The sequence below is a fragment of the Dermacentor andersoni genome, chromosome 6, assembly GCF_023375885.2.
Source record: "Dermacentor andersoni chromosome 6, qqDerAnde1_hic_scaffold, whole genome shotgun sequence".
Classification (NCBI taxonomy): domain Eukaryota; kingdom Metazoa; phylum Arthropoda; class Arachnida; order Ixodida; family Ixodidae; genus Dermacentor; species Dermacentor andersoni.
This window is the reverse complement of record NC_092819.1, coordinates 140,958,181-140,971,873: the sequence shown is the minus strand read 5'-3', so window position 1 is coordinate 140,971,873 and position 13,693 is coordinate 140,958,181.

The following is a 13,693-nucleotide window of genomic DNA, read 5'->3' as shown; positions in this document are numbered from 1 at the left end:
ATTCGTTAAATTCTGAGCTGAATTGTCCTAAAAAATAAGTTTTTTTCCAATATGGTGGTGCGAGAAATTTTCGCGATTTCAACTTTTTCGGTTTACAGGTATGTTTTTCGACATTAGCTTACACAAGTTTCCTAGTTGTAGCAGTTTCAATTTATTCCTTTATAACAGCTTGCGTTGTTATCTGAAAGATGTTCATGAGTTTAATCGATTTCGTTTAAAAGGTGACTGCGCCTTCGAAATTTTTTGTCGTTGTTGCGCAAAGTAGAAGGAATTGCTGTTGGCTGTGTGAGGAATAATCTTCATTTCATAAGCATATCTCCATATGATATATCTGTGCAAAACGCAGACCACTGAAAGACATGCGGCTTGTCTTCTCGAAGGATTCTGTAAGCTGTCCTGTTGCGTTAGGTACTGCATTGGGAAAAGGACAGGATACGTGAACATTTCTGTCAAAATTGAGTAAACAGAGTGGCTGAGTCTCTAACTAAAGAACTGAACCACACTTTATAATGAGACAGTACATGTATTTTTTTCTTTTTTCATTGTTCACATGAAACTAAATAAATTTGCGAATAGAAGCACGAGTGTCGAATAAAGGTGGGAGGCATTCATTCGGTCAAGGTAGCTCTGTGTCACTTGTGTAGACGCGGCTAGCGTCTGTCAGCACCCCGCCTCGTACATGGTGTCAGAAGTGGTCCCCGTTTGCTCGCTGTACTGGCGAACAAGCCGGACGCTGTGTTTGCCGGGTTACCTGGACTCCAAAAGCCACCGAGCTTCAACTTCACCGACCCAAGTGCATGGTCTACCTGGATTGAGCAGTTCGAGGACTATGCCTACGCTACATGATTGCACCAAGCTACCGATGAGGTTCGGGTACGAACGCTTCTTTATTGCACGGGTGAATTCAAGGTCGACGCGTGTTGGCGTCTTTCAACTTGTTGAATGAAGAAGTTCAGTAGTACAGGGTTGTTAGAAGCAAGTTCTCCTCGTATTTCGTGCACCCGCTAAACGAAGTTCACGAGAGATATCGCTTTCACAAGCGGACGCAGCAAGGAGACGAGAACGTCGATGCTTTTTATTCAGCATTGCGAAACATGGTAAAAAGATGCAACTACGGCTAAGCGTCCATTGAGGACAGGCTCGTTCGAGACGAATTTATTGTTGGTCCGCTGGGCAGCAGGTTATGGGAACAACTCTGCCGTACTTCTGACTTGACGCTCGATAAAACGCTTCTGCATGCACGGCTGCACGAAGATGCGCAACAAGAAAAACCTGAACGAGAAAGCGAGTTATCTGGGCCAGTCGCCGTTGATGCAGCGAAACACAGGCCAAGGAGAAGGCCGTCACGTAATCTAGCGTGGCAGCAAGAGAAACGCCCCTCGCCGGCGCGCACAGATCGTGTCACTTCTGCGGACGAGATGAGCATTAGCGGAAATTTTGTCCTGCAACAAAGCTGTTTGCAAGTTTTGCAAAAAGAAAGGTCACTTCGAAGCAGTTTGCTTAGCCAAACAGCCCTCGCAAAGCCGACAGTCACGTGCCATCGAGTTGCATGCTGTCAAGAGCAGTCATGAGGCAAAGGTTAAATTTGTTTGGGTCGAAGTGAATGGAGTCCCATTAAAATTCAAGGTCGACACAGAAGCGGAAGTTACCGTCGTTCCAAGCACTTTTTCAGGAGTACCGTGGCGACTCAAAAAACCGGAGGGTCTTCTCACCGGTCCAGGAAATTGCCCTTTGAAAGTAACAGGCCAATTCACAGCTACGTTGGAGTGGAAGAGCCGCACCTCTGTACAGTCAGTATACGTCATGGCTTCGCAGTCTACACCTCTACTAGGCTACCCCGCTATCCTCGCATTGGGAGTCGTGAAGTTCATCGACGCCGCACAGCGACCTGAAAAGCAAGTTAGCTCTGCATGCGACGCAACCCCTGGCCAGGACATCTTCGAAGGGCTTGGTACTGTAGGGGAGGAGTACACTATTCGACTCCAACCAAATGCCACGCTATTTGCTCTCAGTGTACCTCGCAGGATTCCCATTCCTCTGTACAACCAGGTAAAGGAGGAGCTGGACCAGATGGAAAAACAAGGTGTCATCAGGCGCATACGGAGCCGATGCCATGGTGTGCCGGTCTGGTCGCAGTAGCGTAGGCATCAGGCGAAATCCGAATATTTGTGGACTTAACGAAGCTATACAAATAAATTCTCCGTGAAAAGCATGTGCTTACAACGGTTGAATGGGCACTCGGGTAACTGGGCCAAAGTGTTCTCAAAGCTCGAGGCGACATCAGGATTTCACCAAGTACGGTTATCCCGAGAATGCCAAGAGTATACCGCATCCATCACACCATTTGGACGCTACTGCTACTGTCGTCTGCTTTTTGGCTTGACTTCAGCTCCGGAATATTTTCAGAGAGAAATGGCTCGAATTCTGGAGGGGCAACCGAACGTCGTCAACATGATAGATGACATCCTGGTTTTCGGCAAAGATCGAGAAGAGCACGACAAGCGACTTGCGGATGTTCTTGAACGTCTAAAGACAGCCGGAGTTAAACTCAACAAGTCAAAATGCTGCTTCGGTAAAGACAAAGTAGAGTTTCTGGGTGTGGTGATCGACGCCAACGGTATCTCGCCAAGTCCCAGCAAACTCGAAGCACTGCGTAACTTGGAGCCACCTAAGGACGTCGCCGGGGTTAGGCGATTCCTCGGCGTGCCTAATCATATTAGACGCTTCCTGCCCAAACTTTCCCAAGCAACCGCGCCTATTCGCGCCTTGCTAGGTGAGCAAAACGCAAGGCAATTGGGACCGCTTCAAGAGACCACTTTTAATCGGGTAAAAGCGATGCTCACCTCCGACCTGTGCGTCGCTAAGTATCATCCCGGTGGTAATACCACTGTCTCATGTGACGCGAGCTCATTTGGATTGGGCACGGTTCTTCTGCAGGAACAACCATCAGGGGAGCGACGCGCGGTAGCGTTCGCATCCAGGTCGCTTACTCAAGCGGAACAGCGCTACAGCCAAACAGAGAAAGAAGCGTTGGCGGTAGCATGGACAGTGTACCGTTTTGACCAATATGTGCATGGCCTAAACTTCACGGTAGAAACCGATCACCAGTCGCTGGAAAGCAGTCGCTACTTGGAAACGCTGACTTGGAGACGATGCCCCCACGTATTCAACGGTTTCGCATCAAATTTATGCGCCAGCAGTTTAGCATGGTCTACGTTCCTGGCAAACAGCTAGCCACTGCGGATACTCTTTCAAGGGCTCCGGATGAGAAGCCGTCGATCAGTGTGGTGGATGTGGCAGAGGAGTTTGTTGAATTTCAAGTTGCTACGGTCACAGACACGAAGCTGGTCACTGTAGATGAGGTTCGCAGGCACCAAGAACTGGACTGGGACTGCAACCAGATCGTTAAATACTGCACTCAAGTCTGGCGTCATTGGGACAAGCTTCCGGAGCATCTCAAGAAGTACTGGAGCCATCGAGGTGATCTCTCTTTGTGCAACGGCATCCTGCTAAAAGGTAATCGCTTTGTGATCCCAGCTTTGCTGCAAAAGGATACGCTCGAACTTATCCATGAAGACCACCAGGGAATTAACCGATGCCGACTAAGGGCGAAGGATTCCACGTGGTGGTATGGACTTTCGCAGCAAATACGTGATTAAGTCATTCGCTGCAGACAGTGTGCAGTCACAAGAGCGGAAAGAAGAGAGCCTCTGGTCGTAACGAAGACTCCCGAACAACCGTGGCAAGAAGTAGGAATGGAGTTGTTTAGTTACAAGGGACACAACTATCTACTAATATTGATTATCGTTCTCGATACCCTGAAGTCATCTACATGCGAAGCACGAACTCTGAGGCGGTCATCAATGCAGTCCAAATCATTTTTGCTCGTTTTGGCATTCCCGCCATAGTACGAAGTGATAATGGACCGCAATTTCCTTCACGTGCCTTTGCAGCCTTTCCGAAGAGCTATGGCTTCCAAGACATCGCCAACGCTTCTTTCTCTGTTTGGCTGTAGCGCTGTTCCGGCGAAGAGCTATGGCTTCCAACACATCGCCAACGCTTCTTTCTCTGTTTGGCTGTAGCGCTGTTCCGCTTCAGTAAGCGACCTGGATGCGAACGCTACGGCGCGTCGCTCGCCTGATGGTTGTTCCTGCAGAAGAACCGTGCCCAATCCAAATGAGCTCGCGTCGCATAAGACAATGGTATTAGGACCGGGATGATACTTAGCGACGCACAGGTCCGAGGGGAGCATCGCTTGTACCCTATTAAAAGTGGTCTCTTGAAGCGGTCCCAATTGCCTTGCATTTTGCTCACCTAGCAAGGCGCGAATAGGAGCGGTTGTTTGCGAAAGGCTGGGCAGGAAGCGACCAATATGATTAGCCATGCCGAGGAATAGCCTAACCCCGGCGACGTCCTTAGGTGGCTCCAAGTTGCGCAGTGCTTCGAGTTTGCTGGGACTTGGCGAGATACCGTTGGCATCGATCACCACATCCAGAAACTCTACTTTGTCTTTACCGAAGCAGCATTTTGATTTGTTGAGTTTAACTCCGGCTGTCTTTAGACGTTCAAGAACATCCACAAGTCGCTTGTCGTGCTCTTCTCGATCTTTGCCGAAAACCAGAATGTCATCTATCATGTTGACGACGTACGGTTGCCCCTCCAGAATTCGAGCCATTTCTCTCTGAAAATATTCCGGAGCTGAAGTCAAGCGAAAAGGCAGACGACAGTAGCACTAGCGTCCAAATGGTGTGATGAATGTTGTATACTCTTGGCATTCTCGGGATAATCGCACTTGGTGAAATCCTGCTGTCGCGTCGAGCTTTGAGAACACTTTGGTGTCACCCAGTTGCCCGAGTACCCATTCGACCGTGGGAAGCACATGCTTTTCACGGAGACGGAGAACTTCTTTGTATAGCTTCGTTAAGTCCACACATATTCGGATTCCGCCTGATGCGTACGCTACGGCGACCAGACCGGCACACCATGGCGTCGGCTCCGTAATGCGTCTGATGACACCTTGTTTTTCCATCTGGTCCAGCTACTCCTTTACCTGGTTTTACAGAGGAATTGGAATTCTGCGAGGTACACTGAGAGCAAATGGCCTGGCATTTGGCTTGAGTCGAATAGTGTACTCTTCCCCTAGAGTACAAAGCCCTTCGAAGATGTCCTGGCCAGGGGTTGCGTCGCATGCAGAGTTAACTTGCTTTTCATGTCGCTGTGCGGCGTCGATGAACTTCACGACTCCCAATGCGAGGATAGCGGGTTAGCCTAGTAGAGGTGTAGACTGCGAAGCCATGACGTATACTGATGGTACAGAGGTGCGCCTCTTTCACTCCAACGTAGCTGTGAATTGGCCTGTTACTTTCAAAGGGCAATTTCCTGGACCGGTGAGAAGACCCTCCGGTTTTTTGAGTCGCCACGGTACTCCTGAAAAAGTGCTTGGAACGACGGTAACTTCCGCTTCTGTGTCGACCTTGAATTTGAATGGGACTGCATTCACGTGGACCCAAACAAACTTAACCTTTGCCTCATGACTGCTCTTGACAGCATGCAACTCGATGGCATGTGACTGTCGGCTTTGCGAGCGCTGTTTGGCTATGCAAACTGCTTCCAAGTGTCCTTTCTTTTCGCAAAACTTGCAAACAGCTTCGTTGCAGGACAAAACTTCCGCTAATGCTCATCTCGTCCGCAAAAGTGACACGATCTGTGCGCGCCGGCGAGGAGCGCTTCTCTTGCTGTCGACGCTTGATTACGTGACGGCCTTCTCGTTGGCCAGTATTTCGCTACATCAACGGCGACTGGCCCAGATAACTGGCTTTCTCGTTCACGTTTTTCTTTTTCCGCATCTTCGTGCAGCCGTGCAGGCAGAAGCGTTTTATCGAGCGTCAAGTCAGAAGTACGGCAGAGTTGTTCCGATAAGCTGCTGTCCAGCGGACCAACAATAAATTGGTCTCGAACGAGCCTGTCCTCAATGGACGCTGAGCCGTAGTTGCATCTTTTTACCATGTTTCGCACCGCGGAATAAAAGGCATCGACGCTCTTGTGAAAACGATAACTCTCTCGAACTCCCGCTTGTGAAAACGATAACTCTCGCGAACTTCGTTTAGCGGGTGCACGAAAAACGAGAACTTGCTTTTAACAACGCTGTACGACTGAACTTCTTCGGTCGACAAGTTGAAAGGCGCCAGCACGCGTCGACCTTGAATTCACCCATGCAATAAAGAAGCGTTCGTACCCGAACCTCATAGGTAGCTTGGTGCAATCATGTAGCGTAGGCATAGTCCTCGAACTGCTCAACCCAGGTAGACCATGCACTTGGGTCGGTGAAGTTCAAGCTCGATGGCTTTTGGAGTTCAGGTAACCCGGCAATCACAGCGTCCGGCTTGTTCGCCATTACAGCGAGCAAACGGGGACCACTTCTGACACCATGTACGAGGCGGGGTGCTGACAGACGCTAGCCGCGTCTACACAAGTGACACAGAGCTGCCTTGACCGAATGAATGCCTCCCACCTTTATTCGACACTCGTGCTTCAATTCCCAAATTTATTTAGTTTCATGTGAACATTGAAAAAAGAAAAAAAAACATGTACTGTCTCATTATAAAGTGTGGTTCAGTTCTTTAGTGAGAGACTCAGCCACTCTGTTTCCTTAATTTTGAGAGAATTGTTCACTTATCCTATCCTATTCCCAATGCAGTACCTAACGCAACAGGACAGCTTACAGAATCGTTCGAGAACAGAAGCCGTATGTCTTTCAGTGGTCTGTGTTTTGCACAGATATATCACATGGAGGTATGCTTATGAAATGAACATTATTCCTCACACAGCCAACAGCAATTCCTTCTACTTTGCGCAACGACAATAAATTTCGAAGTCACAGTCACATTGCAAACGAAATCGATTAAACTCATGAACATCTTTCAGATAACAACGCAAGCAGTTATAAAGGAACAAATTGAAACTGCTACAGCTAGGAAACTTGTGTAAGCTAATCTCGAAAAACATACCTGTAAATCGAAAAAGTTGAAATCACGAAACTTTTTCGCACCACCATATTGCAAAAAAAACTTATTTTTTTTAGGACTATTCAGCTCAGAATGTAACGAATTCGGACGAGCCGTGGTATAATAATTTGAAAATACGATTACCATGTATTCTGATCAGCGCTAATCGTAATAATTATTTCGGTGACGTGCGTCCAATGACAATATTTAAAATGTGCTATGAGGAGGAAATAGTTGAGTACGTAGAAATGCATATCTTCATTTTACTTATCTGCGACGTTATCTTTTAGGTATACTTCGAGCTGCTGCCTCGAGTATTAGAGCACAATCTAATTCTGAATATTGTTGCCCGTCGATGCTTTCATTTGGTCGCTGCTGGGTCGCGCATATCATAACACGGGTCAGGAAACAGCAGTACTACCACGAGCCGCTTTTGTCTCGTGCATGTACGGAGTATAGCCACAAACTCTTTTACATGCAAATGCAATACAAGATAGCTCTGATTAGAAATTGCATGCCTCTTTTCGAACAGCTTTTCTTGTTGTGTTTCTGTCATCTGTTGTTATGCCCGCCATAGTAGAGTCAAGTAACTTCAAAAGCGTTTGAATGGCAGATGCATGTAGAGTGCGAAAGGCAATTTGCATTTGAGATAGAGGGAGTATCGATGCTGTGATGTAGTCGTTGCTTCATTCAAACTGCTATACACTTGATGTCATTTAACAGAATAGAAAATACCACGCAAGCATATGGCCAGCGATAACGATACGCGCTATTCGTTTCTCCTAGAGTAAAGGAATAAATACCTGTCGTTAGGAGGAATAATCAGAAGTTCCTCTTGGGCATCGTTAGTTAGTTCTTTTTTTAGAATCTACTATTTGTGCATGGAATATGTACGGGCTTTTCAAACCATTATTGTTGTCAAGATAAAGTCAAATTTACATCACTGAGCCATCCCACAAAAAATTCTTTTTTGGTATGTTGAGTTAATATGTAGCCCACAGCTGCCAAGACCAATGAACCCCAAATAATTTTTGCAGTATATAAACGACGTCTCAGACTTCGGAAATATATACCTGCAGCTTCATCTATCGCTAATACCGACGCGGGTTTCAAAAGCCCCATTGGTGAGTGAAGAATTTTTTCCAGGTAGACTCTGCACTCTGCACAATATTTTATCCTGCCTATTGGTGGCTCCTAAGTTTTATGCACAGTGCGCGTTCTAAGTATATGTGCATTATTTTCAAAAGTTCCTCAAAACGATAAAAGAAACGTCACATGGTGTATTGTACAAAACTTTGATAACTTACATACATATTTTTGTAAGCGATAGGCGTTCTACCTAAATTAAACCCTGTGTGAAAGTATTTCGCGACCTATGAGGTTCCATTTCAAAGGTTCTGCACAAAATAGGTACATTGAGAAGAATCCTACTCGAAGGAATATGACGCTATTATTATTCTTCCAAAACACAAAAGTGCACCGAAGAATCAAGCGTAAATGTGCGAAATTGAGGAAAGCGATTTTTCAGATTTGGTGGAATTTCGAAGGAATCGTATGCATTGTGACACACGGGCTTATCAACACTGGATTATTTTTACGGTAACAACGCCGTCAGAAAAAAATGAGGTCATTCAAGAAGAATATAAAAATATTTAACACGCGACTAAAGCCCAAATTCGTAGCAAAACTGGGAAATACAGATACTTAAGTAGGCTAAATTTTTCTTTCTTGCAGAACAAAGGTGGCGAAACTGAATGTTGAATGTGTGGCTGTGGAACATCATTTTATTCTTTGCAGCCTGAGAAGTTTGGGGTCACGACTAAGGGCTAGAGCTCTCTTTTAAACAGAAAATACAAACATTACCGTTCTCCCGGTGTACATACTGCACTCAACCGACTCTATTGCCTTCGCGCGTTCAGAATTGAGCTTAAAAAGTGAAATAGAATGAAAGCCAATGCAGTTTACCTGTGGAACTCACATGGTGGCAAAACGCGTTTTTCCGCAGAGCAAAGCAAAATGAACCATCTGTTTGGAGTGGACCTTCTGGTGGTCGCCGCTGTCGTAATTGGTAAATTCAATGCATTGCTTATTTTTTCACTCCATGGCTAAACGAAAACACGCACTATGATTTCAAAGCAGCAAACTCTTCCTATGATATGTTTATCAAGGACGCGTAAAAATTTCTGAACAACGATTTCCTTCTCATCGTTTAGCCCGTGAGAGAAAACAATATTTTACCGATTTGCGTCAAGATTCCATGCGCTCAGGTAACTTAGAAAAAGATCACACAAAACATTCGCTGTGTTTTTTGTGAACGTAGAAGAGGGTACCGAGAATAAGAAGCTACACTCCTATGGTTCATGCTAGGAAAATCAAATGCGTTGCTCGGGCCTTTGCAGGTAACTCTTTTTTTTTTTCAAATAAATGTGCTCATCTCTTAACGATGAAACTCATTAACGAACCTAATGCATACCAACAAACTTTATAGGGAAGCTAGTCAATAATATTCTGTCAATAAATTCTTGCGCTTTCTATAATTTATTATTAATATATTTCACACATTTGGCACCAATGCTCCATGTGGTGTCATTACATTTAGCGCAACTTAAAGATCACTGTTATTGACAAATACATTAGGCATGTCAAATTATCGCGGCAATGTCCAAAATGAAAGTGCTTCCACATAACTTGAGCAAAAGCCTTAAATATGAAAGGCACTACGTACGCGAGTTGAAATGATAGCATAGTGTTGGCAATGGCCTCGTGTTACTCGGGCTATTTTCTTTTATTTTCCTCTTAACTGCTGTATTTGTTATGTTTAATTATACAACATTTTATGCGTTGGCTGCCGACCCCAAGTGTGAGACGTAATGTTGTGGAGAACCTTGAATGGCCTCTCAATAAAGTGTTTCTAACACGATTCATCACATGGTCATTTTTCCCGCGCTCCAAAGAGAGCCCGCAAAATATGAGAAAAATACCACGTGATGGGGCGTTAGTGTTCTGTCATTGCGCTGCTCTCAAGCGGGGGATAGATGAACAAGGCATTAGAGTCTCATTTCGTATCATTTCGGCAACGCACTGCACTTCGGCAGCATGCATGCCAAAAGAGCCGCATGCCCAGATACCAACACCAGCCATAACGGCCTGTGGCAAGCCAGTCTTGCTGTAGCCGAACTTGTTCGTCCATCGCACGCTTGAGAGTAGCGCAATAATAGTGCGCTGGCGCATCGGCACGTGGAATTTTTTTATATTTCACGGGCTTTGATTGGAACGCGGTATAAAGGACCACGTGAGATATTTGTTGTTGGAAAGAACTTATTGAGAGGTTCCTCATGGTGCTCTACAACTTTGGGCATCACAGTCGGGTCCTCTAGCCAATGCTTAAATGTTGAATAATTAAACATAACTAATCCAATATGTAAAGGGAAAATAATAAATAGACTGAGTAACTCCAGGTTAGTGCCCGAATTATGCATTCGGCTCAACACCTGTCCGTACTGCCTTTTATTTTAGAAATAGTCGCTCAACATATGTGGGACAACCTGTATATATACCCTTTATATTTACCACTAAGATTGATCTTTGAATATAACAAGCTATGCGTAGAAATACAAAGCTGATGTTTACAGCACTGTTCAGAGTATTCCTTCTCAAGTTGAGTATGATTCTTCGATCGGCCATGATACTAAACATTAGCGGTTCATAAAAACAATGTTGATCACTGGTATGACTGGTAGACCGGTAATGCAATAGCAGAATTAATTGATACTAGCTTGGAACACTCAATTGTGTAGCATCCAACCACGCTTCGTTAATGAACTTACTGCAGATGCCGTAAACATCAATTATGTGAAATGAAATGAAAGAAAACGTGAAATGGGAGAATGATGTAAGCTGTATTGTAAATTTTCCTAATGCTCTTGGTTGTGGAGAATGCTTAACAAACGATTTGCACATACCGCGTCTCGTGGTATCCTTTGTGACTGGGCACAATATTTGCAAGGCAAACACCAAGTGCGAGAGATTGAGAAAGGTTTGTTTGATATTTCTGGGAGAGGTTGGCACCAGGCAGTGAACGTGAAAAAATATGCCATTGCGGGGACCATGACGATATGGAAATAGTGTAGAGCATAATGCACTTCCTTTCTTTTGCAATTCATCTCATAACTATCCTGCACAAGTATGTTCCATTTCTTTTTCTGAGAACTGTGCAATTGTTTGAAATGCTGTCGGTAGAATTATTAATGCAAGTTCTCCTCATCTACCAGAAAAGTAGCCGTTATTTTTCAAGAGAAAGAAAAGTTGTAAATGCCCTTTTAGGCCTTAAACTTATTTCCTCTGCGTTTCAGCTTTGATCGTCATGGCACCGCATGAAGCTCTCGCTGGTTTCGGCGGAGCATCATCCCAAATTGGTGGCCTCCGGCCTGGCAAGAAATGAATTGTTCTGTGAAGGGTCTGGTAATTCCTCGGTTGTCATCCTCTGGATGACCGGCTCACCAGTAATAAATGTCTGTTGAAAACATTGTCGTGTAAACATTCTTCCGTAATGTTAAACGTAGCGCTGTCTATATACGACAGGCGACATTGCGCACGGTGTTCTGCATAATGTGCGAAATCCCATTCACCTGGCTGTTCTGCATGTTCATGGAAAGGGACGTGGTGCAGAGGAGACGCACTTTGCGAAACCAGGGAGACCAACAATCGCACGGCGGAAGTTTTACTTCTCTATGGTTGTTTTCTATTTCCGTTTATCTCAACATTTCACATTGAAATGATCGTAGGAAATGCCTCCCCTGACATACCTGGGCATCGTGGCACCGATGCTTGCGGATGCGCTCAATATTTTCCAGTAATCGATCCCATGAGCCCCTTTATTCTGTTGCGCATGACATGGCGTGTATCTCGACTTTCAATCTTTAGTTTTAGATTGGATATATTAGTAGCAAGGCTGCAGTTTTCCCTTTTGCTATATGCCTGACGCCTACTGTTGGATACATCCTACCTGTCAGGCTGACAAATCCGGGACCCGAGTAGAGCGACGCAAGACGCTGGATTTTAGTACAAATGCAAAAATACTAGTACAAAAATATTTACTGTTGCTTATTCGCCACCGTCGTTAATTGACGAAAATTACGCGCAGTGTCGGCTCCTTACGGCAGGAAGATGTCTTATCTTGAAAGTTCATTTCCTTTTCATGTTTCTTTGAATGTGTTTTTGTAATATCGCTAAGAAACATAAATCTTGGTCGCCTTCCGCTTTTGTGAGTTCCATTTTGCATACTGAGTAGGTTATAATGCTGGCACATTAAAATCTCAGAGATATATTGAGTTTGCGCACATCTTTACACAGCGAAATTTCACCAGTAATGGGAAACAAGCCTACTTTCTTGGCGCGCAACCCTTTCTTTGGCACTTGTAAACTCTCATTAGCACAACGTGCAACTTGCCTTCTACGCACTTCCACGATTTTCCGACCTTGACAAAATATAAAACAATTTTTGAAGCCTTATTATGGTCAGGTTGCAGTGATGGTGAACACAGTAGCGAAAACTGTGAATTAAAAAAGTAACACCGAAATGGGCGACGCTGCGCCCAGAAACCAAGAGCAACAGTCAAGGTCGACGATTACGGCAGACAAAGTTGGCGAACTTCCAAAATCGGATCTTCGGGTTGAACGCGTCGGCTTTGATGCAGGGTGTTTTATGTAACTTGAACGAACGATTTAAGAAAAGTGCTTAGCGACAACTTCATGAAACCAACGACATATGATTTGCCACCATGTGGCGCTGCTTAGGATATAATTATATTGCGCCTAATAAATGAATACCTAATATCAAATATGCAAAACTCTAAACATTTCTTTTAGGGACAAGTGTGTTTTTTTAGATTGTAGATGGCATTTCTAAACTACTGTTCCAAATTTATGTGGTAACGTAAATACTGCGTGGTGTCCGGAGGAGGAGAGTCCGGAGGAGAGTGAGGAGAGGAGAGGAGAATCCGGAGGACATAGTGACCAGCATGGGCCCGCCGTGCAATCATGGGGTCATTCTCGTCAAGAGAATGGGTAACACAGATTACGCGATAATTGATGGGCTTCACGTCCCAGGATATGTCAGATATGGACCAATGCTTATCCAATTCTCCTTCTATAGAAAGAAGATCGACATATGCTATGGATGTGGAAGAACAGGGCACAAGGGTGGTGTGTACCCCAACCCTGAAGACAAGTTTAGCCGGAGGTGTGGGTGTAGGAGTCCACAACAGGATCGCAACTGCGAAGTTGAGTGCGAGTTCTGTGGCAAAGACTACCTCACGGGAGAGAAGTGCAAGGCAAGATCGAAGATACGGTACCTGGTCAGGAGACGCCGCTGGGAGCGGCGGAGGAGGGAAGAAGAAGATGCTGAAGAAGAAGAGTACTGCTACCACTACATCAAGGAAACCAGAAGGAGCAACAATAATAACCATGAGACAGCAGCAAGCAAAAACTCCTCAACCGACAAAGAAGAAACAAGCAGGAAAAACTACGGAAGAGACCTGTCCGGTTCCTTCCCAGGACTGCCCGGGGGAGCCAGTGACGGACGCTCCAGGTGCAGGTCCAGGACGAGATCGTGGACGAGATCAAGGTTGAGGTAAGGTTCAAGAACTAATCGAGGGGCCGACGGGAGCAAAGCACCGGGCGAGTTGGGC